The sequence below is a fragment of the Anopheles arabiensis genome, chromosome 3 (genome assembly GCF_016920715.1).
Source record: "Anopheles arabiensis isolate DONGOLA chromosome 3, AaraD3, whole genome shotgun sequence".
NCBI classification, from domain to species: Eukaryota; Metazoa; Arthropoda; class Insecta; order Diptera; family Culicidae; genus Anopheles; species Anopheles arabiensis.
In genome coordinates this window covers 12,521,576-12,546,663 of record NC_053518.1, presented here as the reverse complement: position 1 = coordinate 12,546,663, position 25,088 = coordinate 12,521,576, and the positions used below count along the sequence as shown (strand labels likewise).

Below are 25,088 nucleotides of genomic sequence, written 5' to 3'. Positions count from 1 at the left end.
TTTTCTTCACACCGGAAACAGCAACATCACGCAGTAATAAATAATAGCTAGGTGTGAAACCGAACACGATTGGAAAGGGAAACCGTGATCGTGACAGGAACTAGATGGCCAGCTAGCCAGTGCAAATCCACCCATCAAACCATACTCGGATCCACCCCCCCTGGAGGCCCTTTTTCGGAAGCCCGACTCTTTGGCCGGTGTAAAATCAATCCAACCAATCAACCGTGGCTGCTGCCTTGCTGTGTGTGTGTTTGCTGGCCTGTGGACGCACATGTAATGTAAATGAGCATAGGAATTAAAAATTCATGCTGCAGTGCGCACCTTCCTACCTCACCACCCAGTGCCGTGTGTTGTTTGCTTTGTGAGTAGCCAGTGAAGCGTGGATTATTGGGACCTGCCTCTGGTATAGAGCACTCTTCTGTTACTCTCTTCTTTTTTACTGGGTCCGTTTCAACAGGAAGTTTGCAACAGATCCATGAGCCAGTAGCTGATCAAATTCAACTGTTGACACACATATGGCTTTATGATGCTTTGCGACGTCCATGCTAATGACAGCCGCCTGCACGGTAGCTCGGTCTAGTGCGATCGGTGTCGATTGGCATGGCTTGATTCCACTTGACCTAAACTCCGACCATGCTGCGATGCTTTCCGTGCGGTAGCGCAACATTGCTAGATCGAGTAGCGGCGCCCCTGGGGTCGATCCGCCTCCCCACAGGAGCTCACATGAAACGTGATGGCAGTCCTACAGTGTGTATGGAATTATTGTGGGCGGTAAAGAGTAGCATTAGATCACATCTTGATAGACAACCAATTGGCCTAAAACGGTGGGGATGGACTAACTTTCTAAAGAAGCAGCTACATTCTATTGGTAAAATGAGGACACAATCTTCGGTAAGTAACTTTTTCCATTAAATGTGTCTGATGAAAGCGCGCTCATTGAAGTCTGATGTCCTCATTTCACTGCCAATTGCAAAGTGGTCTTTGAGGCACCAGCTCGGTCAGGAAAACTCAATTAAATAAGGTCCCAGACACCCACCATTCCGCTACTTTACGGTGGCCCCATGGCCTATCATTACTGCGCCTCAATAGGCTAATTAGAGACAAGGGCGATGGTCTGTGTTAAAGTATCTCCAACCAGCTTCAATGGTCGGAAGCGCCAGAAAACTGCTACCTCTTCACATAAACTAACTAAAGAAAGTGCATCTTAATGGAAGGCAAAGACCTTCACCGTAATAAGAGCAGTACTTGCTGCACAATAATATGCGGCCAGAAAGTGCGTAAGATAAAGTGAAACAAATGGCACCGCATCCAACACACCGAGGAGCGCTTCTAGCGCTCCAGCGACGACCAATTGATGTAATTTGTTCATTCAATTATGCTTTACGGGCTCTAGCGATTCGCTACCCATCTCACCAACACCAACACCGGCAGCCGTCATCAACAAACTGTGATTTGGTCGTTATTCATCAAAAACTGCTTCTCCATAACACTTTAAACGCATCAACCAGAGCGTCCAGAGGCGTGAACAAGATCCTTGTTAACACACTAGAGTTGCTCTCTTAACCTCGTTCTCTTTGCTAGCATTAGTTAGACACTTTCCATGCTGCATACCAATTCATCGGCACACTGAGAAGTGCGAGCTAGATCTTGAGCAAAAGGAATCCACTGGTCAAACCTACAACTGCCCCTTACCTACCTTCATCAACTTGAACTCTTTACAACCTCTACCACACCCACACAATGTACGCTGCTGGGCGCAATTTTGGACGTCCCAAGTACCGCGCAGTGATGTGACTTCATACGTTCGTGTGCACTCTAAAGAAAACACAAAAGTATGCTCCGCCAGTCTCTGGCCGCGGGGGCATTAGGCAAACACTGTTCAGCGTACGGCGAGTGGCCACAACACGAGAAATAGCCCGTGGGCACTCAAGCATACTTTCAACCCCGGGGATGACCACCACCAGCCGGCAAGTGCGGCTACGAAACCGAACACGGAACGCACGATTGACCACCGGAGTCGTCGTTGTTCATAACTCGCGATGGCGTCATCACGCAACATTAATGTTTTGAGGGGCCACTGCGAACATCATTGCGATGAGTTGGTGCGTGAGCGGAGAAAGGGAGTACCGTCGACGAATGCGTCAAGTCGCGCTATTCATGATTGATAAATGATGTGCGTCGGTGTAGGAGTTGTTTGCTCGCTTTAATGGACACTATAGATCCAAAAATGTGTTTTAAAAATTGACTACATATACCGTCCGGCGGAATATTATTGGAAATGAAAACCAGCTGCAGCTGCAACCTTGAACTAGAGATATCTCGGTAGACTCATTACCGAATTCCAAGTCCATAACGATGGATAGTTTTTGGCAAAATGCCGACAAGAATATTCCAGCCAAACAAGACGTTGTTAATAGAGAAAGAGGGAGCGAGAAATCCAGCGGGGTAGAAAGGGAGCAAAGGAACTTGATTTCCATGGTTTATTAAGGGAAGCTGTAAGTCATACAGCCAGTAAAGCATACACTGGGACATGTAATCTATATTAAACGACCGCGCACTGACACTGATGACGTCAAACTCGCAGCTCAATCGCACGATGGCCGTAGCGACCTGAAGACGGTCACGCACATTATTTGGATGCGGCACAAGCGGAAGTCTAGCAGACACAGAAGGATCAGATCAAAATCCATTAATATGAAGCACATATTCAATGAACTGTGGGGAAGGCCAAACTTTTTTGTGTGTGTTTTGGGGCAGCAGTTTGTAGAAGTGGTTTGAAGAAAATTCGAACGTGTGGTTGTGAGTGATTTATTTTTATCTCAGCGAGCAACCCATCGTTAAGAAAGGTCCAATATCCCATTGGTAGCGTATGGTAATTTGTTTTTGAAGAAACCGGATCTTTGCAATTCCACACGCACAACCTACGATGTGTTTATTGGACTGTGAACTTTTCCTGTAATCACAAGCGCTATCCTTCGCAGTCTTTTTCAGAGATCATAAGAAGTGTATTAAAATTATTGAATTCATTTTGCTGGGACCTTCTATACTTCTATTATGCTGCATTGGTATTCCACTTATCATTTCCATTACTCTAGCTTGATAAATGAAGCATCATATCAACACTTACTTAGCACGTTAAAGGTAAGTACCTCTGATGCAACTGTAAGTAAGACACCCACCGCAAGGGGGAAACTAAATGGATGTTTAACTTCATCCACAGTACAGCTACCTGTCCCAACAGTGGCTCACCGTTTCCACGCTCTGGGCGAGTTTTGCACCTCCCCTTCAAACTCCCCATTTCAATCAATCATTCGGCTGCTTCCTGCCCAAACGGCACCACCGCCCGTTGGACAAGCGTTGCAGGAAGTCGCGACAACGACAACGATGGCAATTAGTTTCGGTTACGCCGTGAAACCGAAAGTTAGCCATCACTCAAACACCACTCAACAGTGCTCGCGGTTCCGTACAGGTCCAACGACATCTTTACTACGCTAGTTCCGCACGCAGTGATGAAACAATGACAACGGGCGGTGGCGGAGTGCTGTTGTTGTCGTTGTCGTCATGTCTGTCTTCCCCATCACGAAGTGCTCTGTTAATTGTTGTGGGGTCTGGAGATCTCCAGGGAACGGAACGCTAACTTCAAATTTACCTTCGCGTTTACCGCGTTGTGTCATGTAACGCAGTCGGATGACTTGCCTTCTTGCCTTTCGGTCCCGGGGTGGCCGGTCCCTCCTGTCTCTTATGAAACGCGCAACCAATCACCACCACGATTCCCTCCCCATGCCCGTATTTAGTAACGGTGGAGTAGAAGAAAGAAACAAGAGGAGTATCCCTTATCCCAAATAGCTCCAAAAACGCTACGCTTCTTTCCACTGTTAATTACCATGCCTCTTCCGTTTCTTCCAGCCATTGCCACGGCGCGCGTTTGGAACCTCTGTCACATGCCCCGAGTGCCACCAACTGAACGGAACCACGGTGTAAGTGTTGTTGATATTGTCGTTTGTTGCGCTTCTGTTTTCGAAAGGTGTCTCATTTCCCCATCGGTTTGTGTCCCACCAGAGAGGGGAGACATGATTTTAATTTTGCCTCACATCAATTACCACGCACACTGATAGCTTCCGATACGGAGCACCGGTGTTTTAGTACCGGAGAAATTTGAAACCATTTTCCAATGTTGCCAAATGAGACACAGGGTAGGGCAACGGTTTAATGTGTTTGCTGCTCGCTGTGGAACGGGTAAGAAGAGTAAGTAGGCCCGCGGTACTCCAAAAGCCGGATATATCTATAACCAGCACCCAGGAAGGCAGAGATCCCGTCGGGTACGCATCGAAATCCGTTGTGGGCAGGAAGTGAACTGTTGTTTTAAAGAACAGCTCATCTCCGAGGCACACGATGATACTGGGCGGCGGGTACGAGAGACAGCAGACATCATTACAAAGATGCACACATCCCCGTTACACCAGTTCTTACAACAACGACGTAGAAAAACAATCTAAAATAACAAAAAACAATGCAACAAGTAGCCGGAGAGGGCAAAAAACGCTCCATACCATGTCCGAAACACACCAGAAAGTGATGTGTTTTTCTAACAGAGCAAGGTGCACGCCATTACACCGGAACCCCTCGGAAACTGGACCAAGTGTGCATCCTTGCAGCGGGGTAGTGTTACCAAGGCGCCCATCCGTTTCTTTTGCACGAGAGGCGCTAATAATATTCAGCATACAGCATTCGAGCAACTCAAAAACACAAAAAGGTGAATAGAACGGCCAAAAATAACACCCCTTTTTTCATGAACCTCTCATACCCACATACATCCGGCATACGGGTCTCTGGGAAGTGTCGAGGCAGAAACACAACCGGTCAAGTATGAACGACCATCAGGTCGGTCCGTCTACTGTCGGAAGTTGTGCCTGGGCGGGCGACATGTGGTGCGGTGGCCCAGAGAATTCGGACGGGTTCATTTTGTGTTAGTTTGTTGCAATCGTATTTTATTGCTTGCAGCTCAAACTCCAACTGCAATGGTAGTGCAGTGTGTGGTTGATGCAGCTCTGGTAGCGCCAGTAGCAACTCTCACCCACTGCTATCCCTTCATTCTCGACAACATGAGACGCTTTCTTTTAAGACGTCGCGAGATTGGAATGTGCATCGCACGCAGTGGGTTTTCCGATTGCATCACGGCGTGTATCGGCAGTGATCGACGGATGGAGGTGTCGTACCCATAAAACTTCCGTACAAACAACAAATATCCATAGCAACTCCCCCGAACTCTCAGTTTGCTCAATATTACCGGCCTGGGGTTATTTCAATGCGCTCACACTGCGAGGGATCAAAGCTTGAATTCGGTGTTCTTGCTGTTTTTTGATGTGAAGTCAAAGGTTGCAGTGATTCGGAAGCAGCGCATTCCACCAAATTAAATCCACACACAGAATAGCCGGATTAAACTGAACCTCTTCTTTTCTCTCTCTCTCTACAGTTCTTTGGGTCGATTATACGCACGGAAAGATTTTTTGCCCTTGTTGTTAGAGTCCAAGTTTCACCAATCCAACACACAACCATCGTACCGTATCTGACAAGCCGATACGATGTGCGGATCGATGATGGGTGGCTGATTTTAATTAAATGTTTTAGCACGGTTCCGCGAGATTTAGGAACAGCAAAAAATAATACACGCACACACTTAAACACATCTACAATAATTTACCGCTTGTTGCTTCTCATTCGTATGATTTATACTTTTTTGTGTCTACTGACTACTTCCTTCCTACCCTGTTACTGGTACTCATCACACCTTGCAATTGCGAAGTTGTTTGAGCGCATGTTTGCCATTTTTTGTATTTGCCGCGATATGATTGCGAGAAGAAAAATCAAATGCCAGAGTCCAATATGTCCAATTCCAAGCCTATCTCTCCCTCCCCTCGCTTTTGGCGCGTGATTTATTGAGATCAATCAATGGAGAGTGAAACGGCGTGAGGATCTTTTTTGCGGTATTTGTTTTTTTTATTTCACCTCCAAACTCACTTTCTCTACCCGGTTGGGGGGAAGAAATGTAGCAATTGTGGAAAGGGAAAATTTTGCAAACTTTCGATTTGCGGTAGCGATAGAAATAGCATTGTGAGAAGAACCTGATGTAGAAACTTAACCTGTTGAATTTGTAAAGATGGGGAATATCCCGTACATCAAATGAGATATTATTTAGCTTCGTAAAAATTTTAACTAACGCTTCATTTCTGCTTTTTTATTTAAAAAAAAAACAACCTACAAAGTTAATGAACCTTGTCACAAAGGGAACTAAGAAAGGTAAATAACTCAAGAGCAGGATATTCTTTTTATAGGTACAGATCGGAAACAATTGCCAAAGGTATATAAGCAAAGGAATGTTTGAGGTACACGTCCCATGTATTGGGAAGGAATGTACTCTAAAGCCAAAAATTTTTTGTATTGATGACTCATGCCTCAAATATTCCAAAAACGTCGCAATAACCTGATCAAAAACTGTTCCTCTATTCTCCACACTATTTCTGAGTATTTGTTACATTTGTTAAGCAGCATTGATCAATTTTCTAATATCACCATCACTATCACCAACAGCGTATCTTAGCAAAGATCAAACGTTTTCATCTCCTCAACTCACCATGAACTCTGCCCCAAACATCAGAGAACGTTTAACACAAATAATGATCCAACTCCAACAGTTCCAAGCAAATGTAGTGGCCTCACAGCAGTCAACTGTCGAAAGTGAATAAATCCTACTCCTCGACTAACTATGCTCCATTTCAGCAGTACGCAAATTCCTATACTATTGAGATCATAAAGCTCTCCGCAAACCGTGAGCCGCTCGTCTCATCCTTATCTCGTACTCCAAATGGACCCCCGCCCGCAGGATAGGCGTATGCGTGAGTACGATAAATTCACAGCAAATGCGATAATCCACCGCGCCAAGCAGTCCTGCTGATGAGCTGACCTCACCAATCATGCCGGCTACTTGACCAGGTCCGGGGCCCGGGTCCGTCCATCGCGCCACGCCGGCACTAATTAATTCAACAAGCTATCGTTTCCGTTTTTTGCTCGCCCAGTAGCGTCGCCCTACTTCAATGCGGTTGCTTTCAAGTGGAAGTCCTATCTCGAGGTCGAGCACTGTATTTTCCCCCATTTCCACTGCGGATACAACCATACCCCCGGGTAGTTCGTTGGATATGGCCGTTGTGGGTCGGGGGGTATGCAAAAATATCAGCACATCACTCCAAATATTTCAAATTAGCTCTCGAAAGGATAGCGCAAGGAGTGTTATTGCATTTCACGCCGATGCTTGGCTTCAATTTAGAACGAACAGTTTAGTGTTGGAATTGCAATCGTTATGGCTTTGTTCTCACCGAAACTGAGCACCCAAACATTTGATGTGAAACCCCCTTTTCTTTATGCATAGTTACAACGGACTGGCTCGGTAGAAATCATTGGGTTTTGCGCTGTCAAAAATGAGTAATGTGGTACTATGGTTGCGGTTGTTGCAAAGGGAAATGAATAGAATTAAAACATTATTCCACCATGAGTACACGATCAGTATGATGAGTGAATAACATGAATCTCAAGCGGCATTGCTCATCGCGGCGTCTGGTTTGTGTAACTCTGTAATTCACTTTGGCATGTACATGTTCGGGAACCAACCAGAATCACATCATTATTGGTTGCGGTGCACGGATGTATGTTGAAGTCAATGTTCGGGAAAGAACCGTTAAAGAATGATTTTGGTTTGTGTATTTTACCATCATTACATCTCAATGACAATGCTACAAATCAAGTCTTTTTCCAATGTTTGCGAGGGAATTATACTTTTACTCAGAGAAAATATACGCCACAAAGGCAAACAAGCACACTAGTACGAATTTTTTTGTGAAAGAGCTCTCGTGCATGGTGAAAATATCGCATGAAAAATCGCATTCAGTTTTTCATCGGTTGATCGTATGGCGGCTTTGACAAAAAAAAAAGCAAGCGCGTTGTTCAGTCAGCTGCACTATATATTGCGCAGTTTCTATACAGTTTTTATTCGTTTCAAGGTGAGATGAAAACATCACGAGCAAGACATCTTAACGGCAGAACCAGATCTTAATGTAATCGTAATCACACTGGTTTGAAAATTGATTGTTAAATTTATAAAGAATTCATTAATTTTAGATTATGTTAGTAAAAGATAAATTGCACATAATTCTAGTCACTAATGTAACTTAACATACAAAACAGCATTATTTGCTCAAACAGCTCAAAACGTATAGAAAATGGAATATAACTCAGACTTACATCACCACAACGGATGTCGATTGGTAGTAGTAGCTTGAGTTTATTTAAACAATATCCTTACACTACCTCTTCTGGCACCAACACAGTCAAACTGACAATAAAGAAAACAAACAGTTCACTTGGCCATACATTAAAAATACCTTTCAATCTCTCCGTACCCCGTTCAGACGTATGAATCACTTAATTCGTTCCAACAACAAACTTCACTTGCACATCCATTAATGTCTCGGGAGTGCCGAAATAAATTAGATCCGGCTCCCAGTTTGCGCGGGGAAGTAGTGTGCGCGACGGACAAGTAGCGTTTAAAATGTAAACAACACACGCGCCTCTTAACTACCAACCGATCTGTCAACCGATGTCAAGTTCACGCACCCGCGAACGATCTTCTTTTTTTTTTGCGCAAAACACGAGTCGAAGGCGCCACCGCACGCGACAACACACGTTGGAAAATCGTGAAAATCTGGTCGTCTCGAGGAGCACACCCAGTACGCGGGTACTTTGTATGGACCCGACCGTCTCGTACGCAAATGTGAAACTGAAACATTTCACCGCCCGTGCTCGTCATCATCATCGCCGTCACTATGGGCCAGCTGGGGGAGGGCGCAATAGTTCTCAGCTTGCGCATTTCGTATTCCCGCTCACTGGAAGTTCACTCATAATTATAATAAACTGTCCTCTCTAGATCGCGAGCATGAGAAGGAAGGTTTTTCTCAACCCACTCAGAATGGAATAACCGTTTGCATCGGACATTGGACATAACGATCGCTCCGGAGAGACATATTGAGTTTGGTGAAAAAGGATTGCGCGCGCGTTCGCATCAGCTGCTGGCTGTGTCCGTGAGTCATGCGCAGCGTTCGCAGCCGGGAATTGATGCGTCCGCGCCAGTGGTTGCCTCACTCAGCTCTGCTGCTGCAGCTCCCAGACTCCCCCTAGAGGTTTGCAAAGAAACTGGGAATCGTATGGAAGGCAGCAAAACAAGAGAGAGAGAGAGTGAACCAGAGGCAGCCAAAACGGGTGAATCTAAATATAAATAAACTCTGACGCTTTATAGCTCCCAATAGAAGGGGGGGGGGGGATGTCAGACGCGTAGGGCACGACTACCATTAAATTGGTAGTGTCTCGCGACAAGTTAGTCGATATGAACAGTGCAGTGGCGATGTTAAAACAATACTCTTGTCGTGTTTTTTTAATTGATGGAAAACGATACGCCTACAATGTTTCGTCTGATTATTTATTCTCCCTCAAGGGAGAGAGTGATAAAACGTCTCACCCAAGGGAATGATGTAAATCATCTGCATAGAGAACGCTCCGCTTGACCTCTTTCGTGCACATGCTGCTTAAGTACACAATTTAGACAAATTCACACGGAACTGCTGTTCCTGAAATAACTAAATCTGTCAGTGAGCGTGTTACTCAAACAATGCTTCATTGGGTTCACCATTTGCTCAAGGTCATAAAAAACATGAGCTAATATGCCATCTCAACTATCTCACAATCCTCGTTTTGGAACCACTTGTTGCCTATTCGCTACTCTTTTAATGATGCGTTGGAATTGGATCCTACGATTCTACTGACAAGCAATCTGATCGCCATATGGTAGCCACACGACACGAGATTGAATAATCGTCGACGGAGGGTCGCAAGTGAAATTTATACTGAAACTCTAGTTTCCACACTGGGGTCTATTAGGCGTTTGATCTTCGCCAACTTTCAGTCATCATCGAGGGATGTTTGGATGATGACGAAAGCCTAGGACATTGATGCTTTTGTTTGGATAGATGTGAAGTTTTGAATATTTACTATCGCTGGAGGAAGTTGAATCCATCAAATCATCTTCAACCAATTTTAGGTCCAACTTCTTGCAAAACGAGGTACACATTTGAAGCTTCAGAGCATCTGCATCAGAATAACAGAAGATCAAACAGATTTGCTTCCGAAAAACTTGCTCAACATCCATAAGGTTCCAGTGCGTAAGGCCACTTAGCTGCTTGTGTGCTTGTAGAGGTAAAGACGGCATAGCAAGATAAAGATCGGCAACGTACATGATGACGGCACCATACGAAACTCATCTGCAAGATCGATCGGGTGTAATAGTACGCAATGCCGTTTCTACGCTCCACCTTGGACCGAAAACAACAACACTTGCCAGTATGTCGGAGAGAAACGGACATATTGGAAAGTAAGAGCAGCAGCAAAAAACAAAAAAACAACACAAAATCCCAAACCAATGCCATTCGTTGGCGTCCGAAACCCGCGCCCTCTAGGCCCCGCCGGCTGGCTGCCGTCTCGTTTAGCAGCAGCAGCAGCAGCAGCTGGAGGCAGCAGACACCCAACGGCAGTGCGGACGGTGAGATGGTGGGCTGGTGACGGCGGTACCGGTCGCGACAGTCCGACCCGGCAGAATTATGCCACCACCGCCGCCGCCGATGCTGATGGCCGCGGCGCATCTGCGCAGACGCCACCACCGCCGGAATGATGATGCTGCTGTGTGATGCCATTTTCTGCTTTTCGCTTTTTTTCTATTTATTCTAAACTCTTGCAGCACTGCAACGATGCAGTTCTACTTAACTAATAGCTATGATATCATTCGCATTGTGTAGGGTAACGCAACCGTTAGATCGTCCGAGGGAGATAGTGAGCAGGACATTGAAATTGCATCAATTGAGACCTTGAGAGCGAAAGTGGAAATGTAAAAAACTACCTCCATTGATGCTGTTTTCCTTGTTGGCTTCCTTATCTTTCAGGAGATGAGCCGCAATCTTACCTGCAATTACAGAAAAAGGAAAATATATTTGTTAGTAAGAAGTTGTTTGAAAATCAAGACCAAAAAAGTGTTTGAAAAAGTCGCTCAAATACGTTTAATTAACCGCATGGGGACAATATGCGGGTAACCCAAATTGAATCCACGCCTAGAAGGCTTTTCTCCGACAATGGTGGCCCAGTTTTTCGGCAAAACCGCAACATAGTTTTGCCAAAAGAAAAGACCCAACCATGCACACACAAACACACCTGTGCCTGCCTTTTACTCAACTCATTTAGGGCAATCGATCCGATGCCCACATTACAGTCCATCGCCGGGGTGGAAATTCGATCGACAGCGAAATCCCCTCCAATGCACCACCATAGTTTCCTCTTTTGTGTCCCAATTTCATTCATTCAGGCCGTTCTTTTATGACAGAGCGGCGGACGCCAAGTTGTGCCTTTGGCGAGATGTAATAATGAATGTATGAGAGAATGTGCCAATTTTATTACAAGGCTTCTTTTCGTTTTTTTGGGCCATGCGAAACGCGTGTAAGTTTTCACATGATCAGAATGTTTGCAGCAAAAAGCGCTCTCTCCGGCCGGGTTTTAGTTTTCAGCACCCGATGCCCTCTGTAAGAGTAATTAATTTTTATGCAATGAGACGCTTCATCTGTGTTGTTTTTATCGCCTTATCTCATCAGAGACTAACGTGTTTGCCTTTTCGTTTTTGGGTAATGTTACACACCCGAATGCAACTGCATAATGAAAGGGCAAATTCACAGCATCAGCGCATAAACCGACGTTCGTTATTTTTTTCGTGGCTTTTCACTTCGCTTCGAATTTAACTCATGTAGCATATAATGGTTATTAACAAACGGAAAGCCCTCACATTGCTTCTTCTCCCTTTGCAGTGTTCATTAAAAAAACCGCAAAAGTGAAATTAAACAAACAGACACCCTCCGTGCGAGGCAGGGCATACACGCAAAGATGCACTTACGCATCATCAGCGCACAGTCGCAATAAAAAAACACACATCTCTCCATCACTTCCCCTTTCCTTCCCCGGGCTGTACCTACTTTTCGCAAGATTTCGTTTGGCTTTCTTCCACGGAATGAGATAGATTAATGAATTCATTACGGCGGCGAGACGGCTGCTTCACCACCACTAGCACGGTTGACTTCCAATATGCACGCGATCTGCCACTGGCCGGGAGTCGTGTTTTCCGACCTTTTTTTATCCAGTGTTGTCTGCACGCCTCAAAAAGCAAAAAGAAAAAGATCCCAATCTTTCCCTATGCTGGAGCCACTGCAATCGACCCGGGCTTTAATTGTCTGACGCGTTCTGACGGCCGGGGACAACCGACGAAGAGGGTCAGCAAAAGAACGTCAATGCACTTTACTGCTTTGGCGGCGGCGGTTTTTTCAGTGGCCAATAAAACGATACACTTGTTTAACGCCAATTACAAAACAAGGCAGGAACTTGGTAATGTGGCGAGACACACAAACTTCAACAAAATGGGTCACAAATCACGCAAAGTCCGTCGAGAAATTCGCTCAATGTTCGCTGCCGTGAAATTCGTGCACCGTAAATCGATTTGCGATTTTCAACCGAATCAGCTGGCAAGGGTGCGTATCACGTGCACCATTTTCCAGCAAAACCACCGGGCACACACCAATATCCTCTTTACTCGATTGTTAAACTACAGAATGCTTTATCGCAACACGAAACGTTCAGGAAGCAACTCTTGCACAATTGCACAGACACCGCGAAACGAACGGAACGCGTCTTCGGGTGGAAAAACAAAAGTCAGTCCACCATTGCACAGAAGGAAAAAGGACACCCGTACGTTAGATTTTGACAGAAGTGACACATCCGCAACGGAGTAGGCAATGGTGTACAGTCGTCGGCACACCACACCACCAAAGCGGTAGGTTTGATTGTGTGAGGCTACGCGCTCTTGTTGCACACAGCCGGAGACGTGGTTGCTGCTGCTGCTGCAGTAGTGTTTGTGACTAGCCCCGGTTTCCATGGGCGCCCTCGACCGTGTGTTGGCCACCCCAAACATGGTCCTTCTGGTGGAAAATAGGACGAAGAAGAGCCTCCCGGCTTCCCTTTCCATACAGTTCACAAACACCACACAAACACACCAGCGCTTGGGACGTGAATGCATCCAAGCACTCCCTTTCCCTTTGGGGTAGGGCAGGGGAAACACAGCAACCCAAGCAGGGCGGGAAACACTGCCCACTGTGACAGAAGAACCCTTCACTTTTGGACTGCCAGCGGGGTGGTTGGAGTTTGCAAGTGGAAATTCGGCGAACGCAAAAAGTGGGGTGGGAAAGGCGACCGAAAATACGGTGGCAATTGTGTGCGCGCGCACCAGCACTTGGGAAGAGAGAGAGAGCACCGACCGAATGGAAACGAATTCGCATGGCTAAAGGGGAAGGGAGGAGGAGGGGAGGGGTGACGGGAGGAAAGGATACAACATGTGCAAGGGCGCTCTATCGAATCGAGCCGAGAAGACGAACCCTGCGTTTTGTGATGGAAATCTGTGCACGCAAGGAGGCACCCTTCTTCCCGGCAGCGATGAGTCATCATCGTCGCATTTGCCGCTTCCTTACCGCTCTCTCCGTGTTTTTTTTTTTGTTGAGAGAGAGAGAGGATTAGTGTTTCTCCGTGTGTTGATGGTTTTCCGAAATAAGCAGAGCGGTGGAAAATTCGAGAAAAAAAGAATGCCGAGAATATTGATGCAAGAAGCTGTGTGTGTGGAATCGACGACAACTTGTCGCTGGGGTACAGGGTGACCCTTTACGGTAAGATACATTTTAAAAATTGTTGGACTCTAGAAGGACAATATGTTAACTAAAATATGTAAAGTATCATTGCATTCAAATATCTCTTGCTTTGCTATGCATTATCCAGATGCTCATGGAAAATAATTTACATTCAATGTTTTCGTTTATTGTTTATTATTTTTATCATTGCAGCTCATTGAAATTAAATATTGATTACAGATTATAGAGCCGATTCAGGGCTTTATGCCCATATTTATTACAAAGCCATTTTTGACACCTTTTTTATCATTTTAATTACATTAAATCACTACTATCTTAGTCACTTTTCATAATTAGGCACACCAAAGAGTCGAGTGGAATATCTGATAAATAATATTGAACATTAAAAATGGACTTCAATAGATATCCCAGAAAATGATGCTACAAGGCAACATTTCAAACGAAAGTTATATTATTTGGACCACAGTAGTAACGCAAATTGTCTCGTAGTACAGTCGTCAACTCGTACGACTTAACAACATGCCCGTCATGGGTTCAATCCCCAAATAGACCGCGCCGCCATACGTAGGACTGACTATCCTGCTATGGAGGGGAATCAATTAGTCACTGAAAGCCAAGCCCACAAGTGGGTACAGGCAGGCCTTGACCGACATCGTTTGTTGAGCCAAAGAAGAAAGAAAGAAAGTAACGCAATATGTAAAATAGCATAGAATGGTACAGCAATGCTTTGATAAATCTGTCTTTGTATAACACCTTTAGCAAAGTACGAATATATAATCCATTACTTCTCTTCTGATCACCTAACCGATATTACAAATCTTCAAGATATTTAGGGCTACATACAAAGCATTCCGTTAATAGGTCCCTCGACAATACGCCCTATAAATCTGAACTGACGAGGTCTTTTCCGCAAACGTCTCATGGTGCTGCCGTTACCTTCGCCCACATTCGCTCACGTGTGTATAGTGGGACATCGCCATGGGCCTCTCACTGATCACATCAGACAAGGTTGTGCCAAAGGACTGTCGGCGACCATCAGTCTCTCCCTAAACTATTCGTCTCACGGGATTTGATGAATTTCTAGGAACATGCTTCAATAAGAAAGATCACCCTGAAAACAAAGTTGGACCACTTTCACCACCATTACCATCGCTTCTAAGTAGAACACATATCGAAACCGCATTGTTTGCCCCATTCAAATGACCACCCATGGTCGTGATGCGTAGCGAATTCCCTTTTTACTACCGATCGTGGTTGAAACAAAAGCAAGCTTTTGCTTAAACACACACACCAATCATTAAAAATGATGGACCCCTGCATGGATTGGCTGGTAGGCTGTCTAATAGAGCGTGAAATACCAAACACACACAACACGGTGGGTGGGTGCACCAGCCTTTGCCAGCAATGCCGCCAATGAACTGCAATTAATCGAGTTTCCGTGAGGAATAATTAATTTATCGGGGTCGGGGGCGGTACTCGCTGCGGTCGCGAGAGATCGCGTAATTTTGCAAACGGCAAATTTCAATGCTCAACCCCCTTCTGGGCGATGAAGGGAGTGGAAGTGAGCGGTGGCGAAACGTATACGCAAAAGATGCGCCTAATGTTACAAACAAAGTTGCAAGGTAGCAAATGCCGAATTTGAATGTGCTCGGTTGATGTAGTTCGGTGAGCTCAAACTAAAGATAAACAGAGCTCAAATTCTTGATATAATTCGAACGCAACTTTGAATATTTGGATTTTAAAGGTAAATTTCGTGTTTCCTAACGTAAGCAGAAGAAACAACAACATCGTATCATTAAAATCCGACATTCAGAAGGCCATTTTGTCTTTTTGTGTCCCAACCACCCGATTCACGTTAACGATTACATCAAGTACCGAACAATTGTGTGCGACAAGCAACTATACAACCATAATCGTACCTTTCAATGGTTTCTCCATTCATGCAATCCCTTTTTACTTGAGAGCCTGCTCGTCGTCTGGGTTTTAACGATCAACTTCAATGGTACACCATGCGTCGTCGTGAATCTCAGAGAACGTTCCCAACCTTGGAACTTCCAACCATTTTATCGATTCACAGCGGCGGAATTGTCGATTGAATCATTCAAATGACAGTGTGCCTTCCTTCCTCCCAAAGCCCAAAGCTTGGGAGGCTCTTCTTCTGCTCTCAGCCCGACCTACCATCATAATGACCAACTTTCCCGCAAAAGGCAAATAATTACAGCTCAAACGAATGAACGTACGCTCTCTCCGCCAACGAGCGGAGGGATATTGATTGTCATTACCTTTCAGCTTCTTCGGAACCTTGAGCGAGCTCCAGAGGTGTGCCGTCGTCGGGGTGGCCGGTTTCTGCACCACCAGGGCATACTCGGGCCCGTTGCGGCAGAGGTCAAAGTCAGTGCCGTTCGTTGATTTGAGCTTGTTCAAGCGGTTCTGCTGCTCGCAGAAACGGTTGCTACGCTTGAGCTCCTCCTCCAGCAGCAGCGCATCCTGCAGCCGGGTCCTGGCCGCGAAGCTGCCGGCCAGGTCCGCCGACCGGTGCCCGTTCTTCACGCCGAGCTCGTTGTGTCCAACGAGTTCCGTGCGGGTGGATGGTGGTGGCGATGACGATGCGATCGTGGTCAGCTGATGCTGCAGTTTGGCCGGGACCGACTTTTTGCCCCCGGCAGTCGTCACCAGGCGTCCCATCGTGTCGACTCTTAGCAGGTGGTGCTCGAGATAGAGCGCTTCCTTTGCGGTACACATGTTACTACTACTGTTGGGCACGTTACCACCTGTACTTGCATCACTTGTACAACGACCTGCAGCATAATTCGTGTACGCCTGTCGCACTTAACCAAGGGGTCCGTGTGATCCCTCTTGTCAGGTTTTGCACACTGAACACAACAAGACGTTCTAAGTTATCGGCTGGAATATATGTAACGCAAGCAAACAGGTAACATCGAACTGTAGCACTTTTCAAACACCTTGTTAGAGGAGCGTGTGTGTGTGTGTGCAGGCGGAAAAGCAGACGAGAGAAAACGGAATAAACACACAGAAATATGGAACGACCCACTAAAACCAACCACCACCACCAATCAATCAAGTGGGTCGAGCCAGACACTGAAACACTGCCACAGCTCCAAAGAGTGTGGCGCACGGTAAAGAAATTCGGGACACTTCAGCCGACACATGCGCACGCACCCCACAAACACACACTAATTCCCCCACCGGGGGGTTCGGGGAATGGAAAATGGATCTTTTGGGAAACTGGATCCAATTTTGTACCAATTTCCGGCACTACACCATACAGGCGGCGGTGGAAGTAGGTAGCAACACTAACCTGCACTAACTTCCCTTCTTCGTTAAGCTCCCATATTTTCCTGCTGTCTGTGTGCCTGTGTACACAATTCTACGCACAGCCTCCCCCCAAAACTTGCTACACGCACAGTCGATTAACGCGCGCGCACACACAACAACCGTTCGTTGCGAGACGGTAATGAAAACTGAAGGCCTCACGGCTTTCTTGGGCACCTGTTTCATCCCCTCTCAAGCTCAATGCGCGCGCCTCTCTTTGGAGTTTTGAAGTTTTTGCCGAGTGCTCTACCACTCTTGGGCTCGGCAGATATGCACAACGCGGTTAAGACGGCGACGCATCGTTTGCGCTAGTGAGCGAGCGACTGAGCGTGAGGTGTGCGTGCGTACGAATCGCGACTACGCAAACCGCCGGGCACCAATGTGAGAAACGTATACGCTTACGTAGTCATTTGGGAGAACATTCGTCAATGGGAGAGAGAGAGCGAGTGTGTGTGTGTATGTTTACTGTCTCTTGAAGACTATTTTCTTGCTCAAAGCATACTTTGGTTTGTAGCGCATTAGGCACGTGCGAGGGGAACATTGCTTGCGCATTTAACGTAAATGCAATGAGTACGTGCGTTATGCTCCTATATCTTCTTGAGGGTTCTTTTCAGTACGATTTTTGGTGATTTATTTCTACATCGTTGGAGGTCTAGCAGTATCTAGTGGTCTTGATAAACCTAACTTTCAGTTCCAAGTAGTTCTAACACTATCCTAAGGCTTTGAAAGACCTAGACCAAATAAAGTTATTATTCCAAACAAGAATTGACCTTAACTTGGATATATGCTTGGATATATGCTGAAGATGTGAAGATTTTTAATCTTATTGAAGAGATTGATCATCAAGATGACTTCAGGTTGTCAACGACCACATTTTAGGTCTGTCATGCATGTCTCAGCGTAAACCTATTCTTATGTATAACTTTTCAAACGGAATCGGTCATCTAAAATTGTAGGTGAACATGACAAGCAAAGATTCATTTTCTTGGATGTTTGGCTCTGCCGTAGTCGCCAACTACATTTATAGACTCTGATGGAATTCTAATAAATCCCAAGTAATAATAGATCTTTTTAACAAGATGTCAGAAGAAATTGATGCTGAAAATGAAGAATTCATTACCAACGGTTAAGGAGCCCTAGTTCATGATGTTCTTGATGATAGATGGACATTTTCTGGCAAATATAAGCGTTGGAATATATTTCAGAAAAGAAAAATATGTTTCTAAACTACTTCTATTTACTGGTGTTTTGTTAAGGGTTTCACCTTAATTTAGTTACATCTACCAAACTAAAGTGTGATTGATGTACAAGGAGTTGTCGTAGTAAACTCCAGGCCTTGCTTAACAACATCTTAAGAGAATGTAGCTTTAGTTTAATGTAGTATCTGTATACCTGGATATTATAATGACAGGCTTATCTTAAGAGTTAGTGCGCCCAAGGCTGATATTAGTAATTTAAGATCCCGATTCCTATGAGAGATTCCAATGTAAATTCTGGAATAATCATCTTAATAGACAAATGTAAATTGTACGACTTTCCAAAAAATCGTCAAAAATGTTGGTATTACCTTATCGGAATGGTCTAATGCATATTCTTTTTTAAAACTGACTGACAATTTCGATAATATTTCGTTACTTTATTCAGTAATAAGCTACTTCTGTAATAATGTTGCTGTCCCACCTGAGCTCAATGAACCTTCACATCTTTCATAGATTCCCGAAACCGGCCGATATATTTTGGTACTTCAAAACCGGAACCAATCTGCAAAACCAAAGCCTACGCGCATCTAACGCATCACACAACCTGACAGAGTTTGCTGCGTGCAATCATCGCAACCGGCGGAAATTTGCAAACATAATTAGAGCAAAACCAAATTATTCATTGATGACCCCGTCTGGCGGGTGTGCGCGGTGTTTCGTACGCGATATCATTATCATCATTATCAATTTGGAAAATCACACGCGTACCAGGCTTTGAAAACAAAACAGCTATACCGATGAAAGAAAAAAAATCTCCCCACATCGAACTAAAAAACTCGATCGAAATCGCACCCAGACCCCCGAGACCTAATCAAACCATCACCAGATTTCAAAATAATGGGCTCACCAAAATATCGGTTATCATAGAGCTCTGGTGAAAATCTGTCTGCCCTAGTCTAGCATTACAGTGAAACCGAAATGATCGAAATGGTGTGATAGTTGTGGGGTTTCCACCCTTTTCGGTGGACGATTTTCCACGGTTAAACATAACAATTTGCAAGCGAGGTGTACAAATTACTAGCGACCGATCAAATCGACCCTCGCCTGCATCACGATGTTTCGTTGATGATCGTTTGTGTGTGCATATGTGCGCTTCTGTGTGAAATACACACATTTCTCCACATTCGATTTCACTGAGCACGAGTGGTGAGGAGAAGAAAAAATGTTCCAAAAAACCACACGTCAGTCATCGTCGTGTGCCGCTGTCGTCAAACTTCAAGGAGTTGTTGGTTTAAACTTTGCCTTAATACGATCCCCGAATTCCTCGTTCGGCTTCCACCCTCTTGTCCTGCTGTTCAAACAAAACATATCTGCTAACATATCGTACCCTCGCGAGAGCAATAGAAAGAAAGAAAGAAGGCGCTTTTCATTCGATTAAATGCAATTTGTACGAAGCAAAAAGCTGTTAATTCGATCGCCCGAGCGCGAACATACCCGAGCGCGCGTGCACACACACGCCCGTGGCATAAATTCGTTATTAATCTTTCCTTTCAAACCCTGCGGTGGTGGCCGATTTCCTGAAAAAAGCTGCCATTTAAAAAATTAAATTTCCAAAAGTAAATAACAAAAGATTTATCTGTCTGCCGTGCACGCGCCGTTCCTTCTGAGCACAGACAAAACGTTTTGCTCCCCAAGTTTGATTGACGGATAAGAGAAGTGGAAAGTGGAAAAGCTGCCCCCGAAGGGCGTGCAAATCGAAAAGCCATTCCATTACGACGAAAAAAAAACAAAATGAAATCGAAAAAGCCAACACTCGCAGCTGCTCAGATGATCTTTGCGTGATCAATCGCGCAGCCGAGGAGTAAAGCGCAAGGGCGCATCTCGAACGTTTGGCTCTTGGCGTCTTGGAGTTCGTGTTTAGAGCCTAATGCTCTAGCAGCTCGGGGCGAAAGTTGTTGGTGGTTTCCACAGCAGCGCAAAGCGCGCCCATCAACAAAAGTAAAACCGATGTGCGCGAGCTGCAGATAAATGCAATGATAAAGCGCATTAAATCATTGTTTCAGGCTCGGGCGGCTCCCAGTTTGGAGAAATCGGCGCACCGCGCCTCGGGCTACCAAGGCTGCTCCTCCCCGGTACGCATCTTGGCGGACGCAACGCATGTAATTGTTTTATTTTCGGGCAAGTGCGATATGAATATTTATGCTGGATGAAAACGGGAAACGGCTGGTGTCGTAATAGCGTGTGCTTTTCTTGCCTTTCGGGTGGAAATTGTCAACTGATGATGCACCGCAAACCGCAATCGCCGGTTAGATAAACTGTTCGGGGTTCATTGTCCAGCGGTGCCATCTTTTCATCGCAACTCATACTTACACCACTTTATCATTTTCACTTGCAATTTAAAGTCATAAAGAGATTGCAAGGGCGATTTACGGGCTAAAATAAAGCCATTTGGCCACTTAATGTTAAAGCGCCCTCTGGTGGGAAAAAACAGTCTCACTGCCAGTTTGAAGTAATTTCAACATAAACAATTGCTGGACGGTCGTTTTCGGCTCGTGATGAAAGGAGCCAAAAAACGAACTCACTTGCTTTGCTTCAACCTGGAGTAAAAGGAACTTGCGAAAAACAACACGCTCCCAACTACAGGCAAACATACTATTTCGGAGCCCACCCTGTCGAAAGCGAGCACTGGTCACGTGCATAAAAAGTGTAGTAAAACCGCAACCAATCGCCTGCCGAACAATAAACAGCTCCGAATGGGGTGCTTCACTTGCAAAAAGGAGCGATGCCGACTCGAGAACGACTTCAATCGAGACGATTCAATGTAACGATCCCAAGCACAAACACACCAATCTGATGCGTTCGCACAGCAATCAGGTGTTGCTGGAAGATGCTCTGCCGTACGCCTGAAATGGTCTTAAAATGCCAGACACACAGGCGGACGGACAAGACAGACACCCTTTGCAAAACTGCCAAACCAGACAGGGCAGTGCAGGGGGGGGCTGCCGATCTTTATCCAAATATTTACATTTTCGCGCATTGTGCCTTGAGGTGTTGTCGGCTTTTACATTTTGCACGGCTGATGATGGGTGCTCACGGGTGGTTTTCGCTTCTCCACTTGTTTAAATGTTGTCTGTGTGCTTTTTGTTCATGCGAAATCATGCCCGCCACTTCCGTCATCAATTATGATCAAGTATGAAACAGGCGGGAATGTGTCTTGCGCTTCGTTATTAAAAGGCAACACACTCTATGCTTGCCAACAGTTCATCGGCCAATCGGTTGCACGCGGTGAATGTGTGCGGCATTCCGTGTTTTGTTATAATTTATACACAGTTTCATTACAACAAACAACGCAGCGCTGTCTTCAATACACCTTTCGATGTTTAGAAAACTGTTTCAGTCCACGATGACACGCAGCACGGTGGGTATGGCTGTGGTAGTAGTGGTTTGTGTTAGTTAGGCAAGGCAAAATAAACTGCACCGGTGGAAGGAAAGTAAAAATCAACCATAAAAACATAAACCAGTTCGCACAGCTCAGACAGCTTACTACAGTGGAGGAAAAAGCATACTTCCTCCAGTACCCTGGACGTCGCGTGGACACGTGCGATTTTTATTCCGCTTCTTGGGCCGTTTTTCTTTTCCAGCAACAGCAAATGGGTGTGCTGAATTTGTTCGTACGGCTAAAACGGTCGCTTGTTTAGCTTAATGAAAACGTTTACTTCTTTTTCGAACGCTACAACACGCCGCTGTGAAATGCATGAATTCGAGCAAAGAGGATGAGATGGTACAGTGCTGGAACCGAATCCAGCTCTGACAGTCTTTGATTGACTGCCGTTGGGCCGTCGCGCTGTGTGAGCGAGTGAGCCGAGGATGAGCGGAAGAAATATTTCCGATTTCATAGCATTCTTGTGATTTGTGACTTCCTGCTTATGGGTGCGGGTTGGGAAAATCAAGTCACACATATTTATGTAAATAAACAGGACACGAGTTTATCGAAACGTTGGTTCATTATATTAAAACTTCAAAGGTACTTGAATAGAAAGTTAAGAAGAAATTTGATCAACTAAAAACATTGTCGGAGGGTTCGATTAATAATTAGAAAAAAAAACATTTCTACTGAATTACTGTCAAAGATTTGTTATCAATTTTACCAAATTTTGCTTAGTAATTTTCTGATTTATTTGCTTCAAGATAATGGTGATACATTGGATGAATGTATATCTTTCTAAACTATACTAAGAACAACATTATTGCCTGTATATCATTGACACATTAATAAATTCTACAAGAATCAAAGAATCTGTCACAAAACACTGGACTCAATGGGACATTAAGTGATACATTTGAGCTTAGTAAGTTCAAAATTAAGGTATTGTATTTACAGATTGTTGCATAACCTCAAAAAGAGTTCATAAAGTGAGCCAAAAGTATCAGATTCTTGTTGAAACCTTAAAAACATTTAAAAGAGCTGAAGAAAACGTCAGGAGATAAAATTCCTAAAATTGTCCAAAGTAGCTGGAGATTTTACTAACGCAATGAACTCCAACGTATAAACGTATAGCTAATTTTAACATTTTCTCATTAACGCGAAACAGACCGTACTGCCAAACATGGTGCCAGAGAACCAAAATCAATTTACTTCAAACTGATTCCCTAAACGCTACCTCCACTCCAAAACGTACTGTTGATTGCCGTGAAAGCTCATCAACGAAGCCAGCAGCATGATCGCTGCATGATCGGGAACGATCGTACATTGCTTCTTCTTTTTATGTATCCCGTTTCTCTTACTCACTACACAAGCGATAGTTTCCACCATCGGAAGGAAGTTTTTTGGAACCTCTTGCCCTGTTCGTCCGATTTTGGTATTCACCACGGCACGGCAGCCCTCTCAACACTCACTATCGCTACTGATGCTATTATTTTTTTATGGTTCGATTAATTAAAACTACGTAACGTACAGGAGTTTTTTTTTTTTTTTTTTGTTGCTCTTTCGGTTAGTATCCCAATCTCGGGCGCAAACGGAGCTCCTCCCGAGAAGCGAACAACCGCCTTTCTTCCGTCTTTGGAACTGAGCACTTCCGCGCAGCGAAGAAAGCAAATATAACAACAGCAAAAACGCAAAAGCAAACGCCTAACCATTTACTGCAATCAGCCGTAACGACAACGGCGTGGAAGAAATGTGGCAAAAAAAGCGTTAGAAAGAAGACACAAAAAAAGAACTAGTTGCTTAAAAGCTGAGTGAGCGAAGCGTTTGGCAAGCCTCCGTACTTAGCAATTAAAATCAGCCGGTCCAAGAGGACGCCACAACTGTCGTTGCGATGTATACGAACACACACACATACACACAAACAGTTAGTGTTCACTTTCAAACGTGCTGGTCAATTAGGTAACTGCCATGTTGGGCAAATCTGTTTGCTAACGAATCTGCCATCCATCCTTGAATGGAAACTAAAGCGGTTACGTAAAGCGACGACAGCGGAAGATACCCCCCGATTGGTCGGCATGTGCTTCCGATACATTTTTCACTCGATGGCATTAGCTTTTCACCCGAAGCATAGATATGTTCGCATGGCACGCGACATTTGTCGCCATCATTTTGCCTCCTTTCACTTCCCGCTGCGGACGGTCGAGACAAGCCTGTTTATTTTCCTACCTATCGAGCTCGTCGAGCAACAGGTCCGCGCACGATCGATTAACGTTTCAAGATCATGATCACCAGCAGCAGCACGGCGAGTGCGAGGCCCTTTCGCCACCTTCACGCAGATCGATCAAACTGGAATCTGTTTAATCGCACCATTTTAATGGATTAACGCATCGAATCGCCCGCTTGTAAGCGCTGGAAAACATGCATGCACGTGTGTAAAAAAATCCAACAAGAAAATACAGTGTGAGAGATCGAGAGAGCAAAAACAACAACAACAACACTTCATTCACAAGCCGCTCGGACCGTGCAATGTTTATGTTGCGCTCGATCGACACAAACACAACGGGAATGTCGATAAATGCGGTTGTAACACACCCGTAGCACGGGGGGCAAACTCCTCCCGCCGGCACCACGGTGGATTGTTTCAATGACCATTTGGACGGATCGATCGATTCCAGCGGAGCAATTATTGTCTTACACTTGAAAGTGTGTTATTGCGATGCATGCGATGAAGAAGCTATTCCGAGGTCGAAGGAGGCAAATGGAAGAAACATAATCCCGTACGCGGGTTGTGTGAGTGGGATGGGTAATTTTGGGGTTGCTGTTAATTTTTCCATAATTGAGCGATCATTTCAACAACACCGATTGTGATCGATCGGTGGTGTAATTTTTGATGATTTTTGTAATTCGTTTCCTAACTTTTTGGAGCTTTCCTTTTCAAGGTAAAATTGCAAAGAAGTTAATAAGTAAATTGAAGCTAGATACTTTAACATCATCATGTGTAATAAGTATCTAATCTTGTTCGTTCCTAGCAGCTGGACTGATAATACACTAATACACACTGATAATCAATAATAATGCATTTTCTCGCATAACGTTGATCAAAATGCTAAAATCGTTCTAGGATTGAAATATGAACATTTTGATTGTTTGAACTGAGCCTGTCAGGTGTGCAATAGGTGTCAGTTTGCCTTTATCGAAATGTTATTTGAGTTTAAATTTAACATAGATTTAATTTAAAAATCGATAGTAAACAAGCACACATATCGACCACACGTCCGAACATATCGTCCCCCTTGAGTGTTTTTA

General features: G+C 44.8%; 1 protein-coding gene across 5 annotated transcripts in view; it reads right to left on the bottom strand.

Annotated features, from left to right (window-relative positions):
• LOC120903489 overlaps positions 1–25,088 on the bottom strand; it is a 154,688-nt gene that overhangs the window by 13,290 nt on the left and 116,310 nt on the right. The window lies entirely within an intron of this gene.